Raw genomic sequence first — 8966 nt, 5'->3', positions numbered from 1 at the left:
AAAAAAAATTTATTGACCTCTATAATCATCTTGAGAGATGCATCCCATTTATCCAAAGCAATTTCCAATGATTTATGTTGTATAGCTGTCTCTTCTACAAGAAGAACAAGGCATTCTAAAGTAGAAAGATTATTATCTTTTTTTACAATAATTTCTAAATAGGCTTGTTCCTTATGGGGTACTTCTAGATGTGTAGTAATGGAAGACTAAATTTTCATCAGTTTGGCCTTGACATTGGCCTCTTCTACTATCAACATAGCTAACTCTTTCTATATGTGAAGCATTTGGGAAAAATGGTTCTCACTCTAAGCTAAATCTTTTGGTAGCTATGTGTTGGAAATATTTAGATTTTGTTGTGTGTTGGAAATCTTTAGATTTTGCTCCAAGCTTAGTATCCTTTGGCTAGTTTCCTATGTGAAGTATGAGAAATCACACAACTTTTTGTACAATGAGAATACATTTTGAAGTAATTTCTTTACTTTTTCAATCTCCTTTTCCAATTCAACCTCTGAAAGTGCTATTTCACTTGATATGTTCTGATTAAATTTTCCTAGAAATTTCTTCTCAAACCATTCCATGAGTTTCACATTGGTTTCTTGGTCTTCATTAGTCACCTATTCTACAATATCTATCAATTATTCCAATATAGGCTTGGTTTCATTAGGTGTCTGCAAGCTAAAGGCATCCAAAAAGATGTCCTTAATTTCATGTAATGCTTGCTTTTGTTTATACTCCTTCCTGAGTATTTCTTGATTCTTCTTCCTCTCTAATGCCTACTGCATGATGTTTATTTGTTCAAGACTCATGGTTTCATAATCAAATTTGGGTATCTCTATTTATTCATATAATGTAGGGTCTTCATAGTGAAGTACCCTTGCAACCTTGGTAGAGCTTGATCCTAGTGTAGAAATTTGTAATGGCATTGCATCAGTGCTTGACTGCTGAAGGACTTTTGTAGGAGTGCTAGTAGTTGGTAGATTTACTAATGTCTGTATGGTGGCTTGCTCTTTCTCCTTTGGATTGTACTCATCTTCATCTAATCTCCCTAAATCAACTATAATTATTTGAGGTGTACCTTTTATTTGTATTGTAGGAGAAGATGTAGCAATCTATCCTATTTGCCTTGTTGATGTGTCTTTATCTTCTTCTACAATTGGCCTTTGTAGCATGGTATCAACTATTCTAGATGTGTCAACTTTGGCTAATGGAACTGGTGATGCAAGCACTACAAGTTGAACATTAGTAGCTGTAGAGATGACAGAAGGTGGTTCTCATGGATTCACCTTATCTCTAGATGAGTCAACTACTTCTCTTTGCAACTCATCCACACTGACCAGTATTGGATTAGTACATAATTTTTCTTGTTGAGTGGATTGGTCAAGGATGTTTTTGAGATCCTCTGTAGTCAATGGATTCATGTTTTGACAAGATTTTTTAGGAACATTCTTCATAGTTATGGTATTTGTAGGCATAGAGATGACATGTGGAGGGCTAAGAGGTGGCAATTGTGTATCTTGCACACTCTGATCTATTTGTTGCTCTTCAACTGTTGCCATTTCATCTTCTTTTTTTGTTTCCTCCTCCACTATTTTATCTTCCTTCTCTTTCTTACTACCCTCAACCTTATTTGCATCTTCATCCTTTTCAATGTTATGTCCCTCAAGGGGATCTTCTTTTTAATCCTTGATAGTAGTCAAGCCATATATCGACTTCCACATTCTTGATGATTTATTGACAACTTCTTCAATTTGATTTTGCAAGATGCTGAAGGCTCTATATTTTGGTGCAAACTTTCTCCCATGTTTCTTATTTGCCTTAGTTATTTGACCTTTAGTCAATTCTGGCATTACTTGTGCCAATGTGGATTCTCTTATTTCTTTTTCCATTTTAAAACAATAATGCCACTTATTTTCAACAATTTCATATAACTCCTTGGGCATTGTATTGTCTAATTTAAGAGGAGTGTTCTTGAATTCTTCCATCATGGCATATACTGATTCTTCAACTTTATTCTGATCTTCTCTACTCAATTTATTAAAATCAATATTTTTCAATTCAAAAAAATCTACATTCTTCCTAACATTATCAAAAAATTTATCAATATTTGACTTAGGAGCATGGCTTACCACTCTAAATTGGCTAATATCTTCAGATTTTGTCCTTTCCTCATCATCTAACTCTAGTTGTGCAACATATCTTCTCTTTGGTTTCTTCTGCATAGGACCAATAAGCTCAGTAGCCTTCTTCTTCTCTTTGTCTTGCTCCTTAGGCCTTTGAGTTGAGGCTCTTGTGGTAGCTCTTGTTACTGGTATGCTCCACTTGGCTTGGGTTGGCTTTACAACTTTCTTTGCTTTAGGCTAGGCTATAGGTTGAGTTTTGGTCTTTCTCTTCTTCACCTTCTTCCTTTTCTTTATCCTCACCTAATCCTTGCATCAATGCAAGAGGTTGATGTTCCTCTTCATCATCATCATCATCTTCCTCTTCCTTGACATCAACACCTTCACAAAATTTTGCTTTAAGCTTCTTAACAAGCTTGTCTTTCTTCTTAAAACTAGAGGCAGTCTTCAACTCCATATCCACTTTGGATCTCACCACATCATATGTTCCAAAATGTGGTGCATCCTTGTCAATTTCCTTTGCAAGAAATTCTATGATTGTTGTTGATGCTTCATCAATATTTAGCTCATATCCTAATGGTCTTAGCCATCTAGTCCTTGGAATTGCTACTTGGATATAAGTATGATTAATATCAACTAAGAAACAAATATCATTGATCTAATATTGCACTAGGGAAACTAGTATCCTTAGTCTTTCCTTCATGAATTTCTCGAAATCCTCAAAGTAATTGGCCAATAGAGATTCAATGTTGTCTCCCATTTTCTCAATGTAGTCATTGATTTGAGTAATAGTTGACTTATTTGATTTCCAATATCCAATTTACTTTACCAAAAGAGGGAAATTCTTCCAAAACATAGAAAAATATATAGATCAGAACTGATCCAAACTTACATTGAGCACCTTGTGATCTTCTTATTGCTCCTAGATTCTCCATGATCTACTATAATAATAATTCTACTAGATCATATGTATGATCCTTCTTGACAATTTTATAGGCCACATCCACAATAATGCATAGAACACTATTCAATATACTTGATTGATAAAACTTGTGAGATATGATTCTTACTACAAAGTCTAGAAGGGTATTTATTATTGTATTAATAGTCATTCCCCTTTTGTTCTATTTTTCCCTAGTGTTCTTTTCAATTGCTTCCTTAGAATCACTTCATAGGGTCTTGTATCGATTTAGGGTTGGAAAACTTGTAACCATATGAATGATTCTCTTCATTATCTTGATAGGTCCTCCTTCTAACCATAATAACCATTATGTAGTCTACTTAGGACAATTCTTATCCATTTAGTTTTAAAAATTGTGGGGAAAACTAGGGCATAGGTTAAGCCCTTTCTCTCAACTATTTGTAATTCTTCCTTTAACACTCCATTTTCATAGAGTTTATCATATTCTTGATGAGTTTCCATGTCTCCTATTACTCCTACCTTGCAATTGTAACATTTCCTGACATCTTGCACCATCATGAATTTGGGTAGAATAATGGATAGTGTGCTAATAGGGTCATTCTTATATGTAACTTCTGGAATTGGCCTAAAATCTGGTTGTTTAACCTCATTGCTAACTAATTGAACCTCAAAACCTTCCTTTTCCTTAGGGTTTTTAGAATTGGAAGCCATATTGCAAATCCAGGGTTTCAAAAGAGTTTAAACTTTATAACTTCACAACTCAGCACTTGAGGAATACCTTAGATTGATGAAAACAATGCTTGATCTTTTTCAAAATCTATGCAAAAGCTTCAATTGTTGTTCATCAATCACTTCTATGATCTTCTTGTTCTAGCTTTGCATTCGAATGATGAGAAATGATAAAAAAATTGACCTTATACTCTTCAAAACATAGTATTAAATTCTTAGTCTATATACAGCTGTACACTCATGTCCTTAAAGATTTTAGCATAACTCGGCTTCCATTAACTTTTCATAACTCAGCTCCAACTAGATTTCCTCTTCACTTGGCTTCCATTTCCAACTTGGCTATGACCAATCACTCAGCTCCTACTAGCAGTACAACATATATTGACATTCACTCGACATTTAAGGACAGGTCAGCAACACTAGTAAAAACTTAAATTTTAACTTTGGATCTCTAAAAATGTTGATCTCTTCTTTTCAGTACTATCTTGTTTAGGAATTGATGTGTGATAAAGCTTAGTAAATTAGTTCCTCATGCCTTCTATCTACTTAGTTTGATGAAGTGTGATCACTTGATTTATTAGGTGAAGTGGTCCCTTCATTTGATGAGGTATACTCATCTTTCTTTTTCCATGTCTTATTCATTTCTCCTTTGATGTGTTCAACATCTACCTTCTCTTTTCCTTTGTTGACTTTTGACTTGGGTGCCTTTGACTTTGTTGGAAAATTCTTACTGATATGACTAGTCTTCAAGAAACTAAAACATGTAGTTTGGCTCAACCATCGACTGTAGTCTCCTTTGAAATGTGTCCTTATGCAATTTTTAGGAATGTATTAATATTCTTGACAGTTGTGACAACTATACTTGGTGTTATAGTCCTAATTGTAGTGATGACCATGGTTACCTTTCCTTGTTGCTTGGTTTGATGTCCACATAGGCTTTGATCTACACTCAAAAGCTCTATGGCCATACTTCTTGCAATTGTACTAGTGACCTTCAAATTTTGGTGTTCTAATAGTCCTTGTCCTGCATTCATGTGCTTGATGTCCTTGTTTTTTGCACTTATGACAATAACTTGCATTCTTAGGCTTATCATGTTGATGGGAATTTTTTCTCCTACATACATTAGAAGTATTTCCCTTTTTACCATAGAAATGACAAGTAGGTTTACTGTACTTACCTTTGTTACTCCTTTCTTCTACAGTCTTGGAGGACTCTCCTTGTTCACTGCTATTGTGACCAAGTCCTGAAGTATCATTCCTAGCTCTTGGTGATTTTAGTAGTTACTCAAAGTATTTGATGGCCTCATTAGGTTTGTTAAGCTTTCTGTAATCTCCTCTCTTTTTATGTCATTTTGCAGTTGTTTATTTTGCATCTTTAGTATAGAGATCTCAATATCCTTAACATTTAGTTCATGATGTGCATTCATCATCTACCTTAGGGTGTCCAGCTACATGTTTGAGATTCTTGTAAGCTCAATTGACTTTTCTTCTAGTCTATTGGCAAGGTTTCTCTTGTTTTCTTCTAGCATAGCCTTGACTTCAATGGCTCTTTTCTTCTGTTTAGTTACTTCACAAAGCATTATGGCTTGTGATTCTTGTTCAAGCTTGAGTATTCTGATTTCTTTTGCTTGAGCTCTATTCTTCTCCATCAGGTCTACTATTTTTGTATCAAACTCTTTAGAATCTCCATTTGAAAATAGATTTGAGTGTCAATCTCCTTGTATTATGTGTCATTCTCAGCTATGGCAATCTCTTTTCTTCTTTTTAAGGATTTTCTTAGTGCTCCTCTAGATTCTTCCAAAGCACGTAAAGCAAGTTGTATGTCAATTGCTTGATTCTCTATGATCTTCCCAAGTTTGTAGACTTTCATTTCCAGATCTTTTCTCCAAGTTGTAAGGCTCCTTCTTGTGAGAACTTAGCTCTAATACCAATTGTTAGAATTAACAAGTGGGAAGATTTACTTCTGAGAGGGGGCAGGGGTAAATTAGACGTAGCTAACTTTAACCTTTTTAATTTTTTTTAATTGAAATCATCACATGCATCTAATTCATCTAATAAACATGAAAGTAAAGATATGCATGAAAATAGACAAAACACAAATTTGGTAACCCAAAAACCCTTCAAGAATGAGAAGGTAAAACTAGGGTGGGGATGACACCCACAAAATATCACTGCAACAATGTGTAACTGTTCAAGGTTACAATGTTTGACCACTTCCAATCGTCTGCCTTGTGAAAGGTCTATCCTGTTAAAGACTTTACACTCTGTCAAAAATGACCTAGTTAAATAATTTCACTACCCTACTAAAAGTAGGCCTTGTTAGAGGACTTTAGTACATTCACTTGGAATGTCGTCCTATTAAAGGATTTACAAATGGCAGCTAGGCCAACCTAAGTCCATAGGATTTCCATTATCTAATACAATTGCTAGAGAGTATTAGAAAGTCTTTGACCTGATAGCTTCACAATATGCAATTACTAATTCTAGATCCTTGTTATGCTCTAACTGATCTAATCCTTTCTTGATTTGATATGTTACTCTTTGAAGTTTTAACACTTTGTTCTTGATCAACTGAATGCTGCAATGCTGCTCTATTCTTTTGTGTCTTTTCACACTTCTCTTTGAATTTTTCTATAGTTCACCCATACATTTCATTCATCCATGCATACAATGGGGTTTTTTCCTCCTTTTAAAGATTTTGAAGACTTAAGGTTAGGTATAAATCTATGATCCATTTTCATTCTTCATTTCTTGCTTAACTCATGCACTTTTCTTATTGGTTGCATGCCTTCTCCATTTTTCTTATTGGCTGCATGCTAATTGCATAGATAATGCAAAAGATTCAATCTTATCATTAATATCCTTCAAGATTCATCTATGTTAGCTCAAAAATAGTTTACATAGGTGTTTGTGCAATTACAAACAACTTTGTCCAATCTATGTTAGTTAGCAATTGTTACCTTTGATGCTAGGTACTTGATCATTCTTTTACTTGGCACTTGGGTATGTGCAAGATCATGGTGTACCAAAAAGTGGCGATGTGAAAAAAATAGAGTTTGAAGACACCTAAAAGCGCTTCAAAATCTGCTCTGACTTTTTTTCACCTATCGAGGAACCAAACCTAGAAGGTAAGGCTAAGCCTTATCGGATATCCGATAATTAGAGTAATAATATTATACCAATATTATTATTATTTAATATTATAATAATAATAATAATAATAATAATATTATAGTATGATATATTATTTAATATTATTATTATTATTATTATTATTATGATATATTATTATCATTATAATATTAAATAATATATCATACTATTATAATAGTATGCTATATTATTTAATATTAATATTATTATTTAATATGATATATTATTTAATATTAATATTATATTAAATAATAATATTATTATTAAATAATAATAATAATAATAATAATAATATTATATTATTATTATTATTATTATAATAAATAATATATCATATTAATTAATAATAATAATATTAAATAATAATAATATTATTATTTAATATTATTTTTATAATAATTATTATACTATAATATAATAATAATAATATTATAATGTATTATATTATAATAATATAATATAATATTTAATATATTATAATATATAGTAATGTAATATTATATATATATATATATATATATATATATATATATATATATATATATATATATATATATATATATATATATATATATATATATATATATATATATATATAAAAGATATAATATAATAATAAAAATTAATATATTATAATATATTAATAATATTATTATATAATATAATATTTTATATTATAATATATAGTAAATTAATATAATATATATAAAATATAATATAAAAATATATATAATGTAATATATTATATGTTATATTATATATATTATATTCATTATATGTTATTGCGGCCATATTAGATATTCGATACCTAGGCATAGGATAAAATAAAATCACAGACCCGCGGACCCTCATTTCATGTGAATTTGGGGCCAATATTAACATTATCCATCATATATCAGATACAAGATCGGATATCAGATATTCAGGTATGTGTTTTTTTTTTCCAACTCATTTTAAACCTAAATTCAATAGATTTTAGGATGATTTTGTTTGTTTTAGTTGAATCTAGGGTTTTTTTGACAAAAATGGTTAAAATTTAGATTTTTTTTAAATATATATTATGTTTTGCAATTCAATAGGAATGGTTGATCAAAATGATGACACTGAGGCAGGGAATAATATTCCTCGTAACCCACCACCAAACAATCCAGTACCCCCACAAAATCGTCCACCAAATGATCCTCTACCTCCTCAAAACCCTCCTTGAATTGAGGATTTGATAAATAAAAATCTCACAGAGTTGAGAGGTTTGCATAGAACATATAATAATGTACCTGCACTGACTCCTATGTTATCCACATTAAACACCATAGTGGATAACATTGAAACCCTTATGAACCAACATAATGCCGCTCTTCATTGGCATGATGAAATGCACTAGATGTTTGATGAGGTCACGACCCTCAACATAACCAAAGACGATTTGGCTAGCCTTTTTGCTAACCCAAAAATGGGTATACTAGTTGACCCAAAAAAAACCAAACTATCGATTAAATGGTGCACAAATGACGCCATACGTGCAAATTTTTGGGATTGTTGGTAGATGGTCTTTGATATCCCTCTACATGGGAATTTAGACATACCATTTTATTTCCTTAGAAAATTATATGCAAAATTTGTGTTGAAACTTAAAGTGAACTATTGGAGCATGAAGCCCAACATGGGCTTAAGACTAGGAGCTCCTCAGGATAGACCCTCTTCCTAGCGGAAGAAACTTGGCACTTTTGTCCCCCCCCACTGATATCTCCCCCCCTCCTCAAGTGCAACATCCAGATATTATGGTAGAGGCTAGCTCTCAAACCATCAGAGCCATTCATAGGCTGAGTAGCCTAATGATATCTCAAGCTAGGTCAGTCTTGCCTCCTCGTGTTGATGATGTTGGTGCCAGTTCATCATCGACTAGCTCATCACACATTTGTGTGCCTCACACTTGCATTACATGCAAGAATATTTGCCTGGTTCCCATAGGTGATCTTCTTGAGTATCATTTTTTATTAGACGAGGATACACCAGACAGACGTGCAGAGGCTATAGACCCTGATGTG

The sequence above is a fragment of the Cupressus sempervirens genome, chromosome 10, assembly GCF_028749045.1.
Source record: "Cupressus sempervirens isolate cs-2001-9-10 chromosome 10, ASM2874904v1, whole genome shotgun sequence".
NCBI classification, from domain to species: Eukaryota; Viridiplantae; Streptophyta; class Pinopsida; order Cupressales; family Cupressaceae; genus Cupressus; species Cupressus sempervirens.
This window is presented reverse-complemented; position numbering follows the sequence as displayed.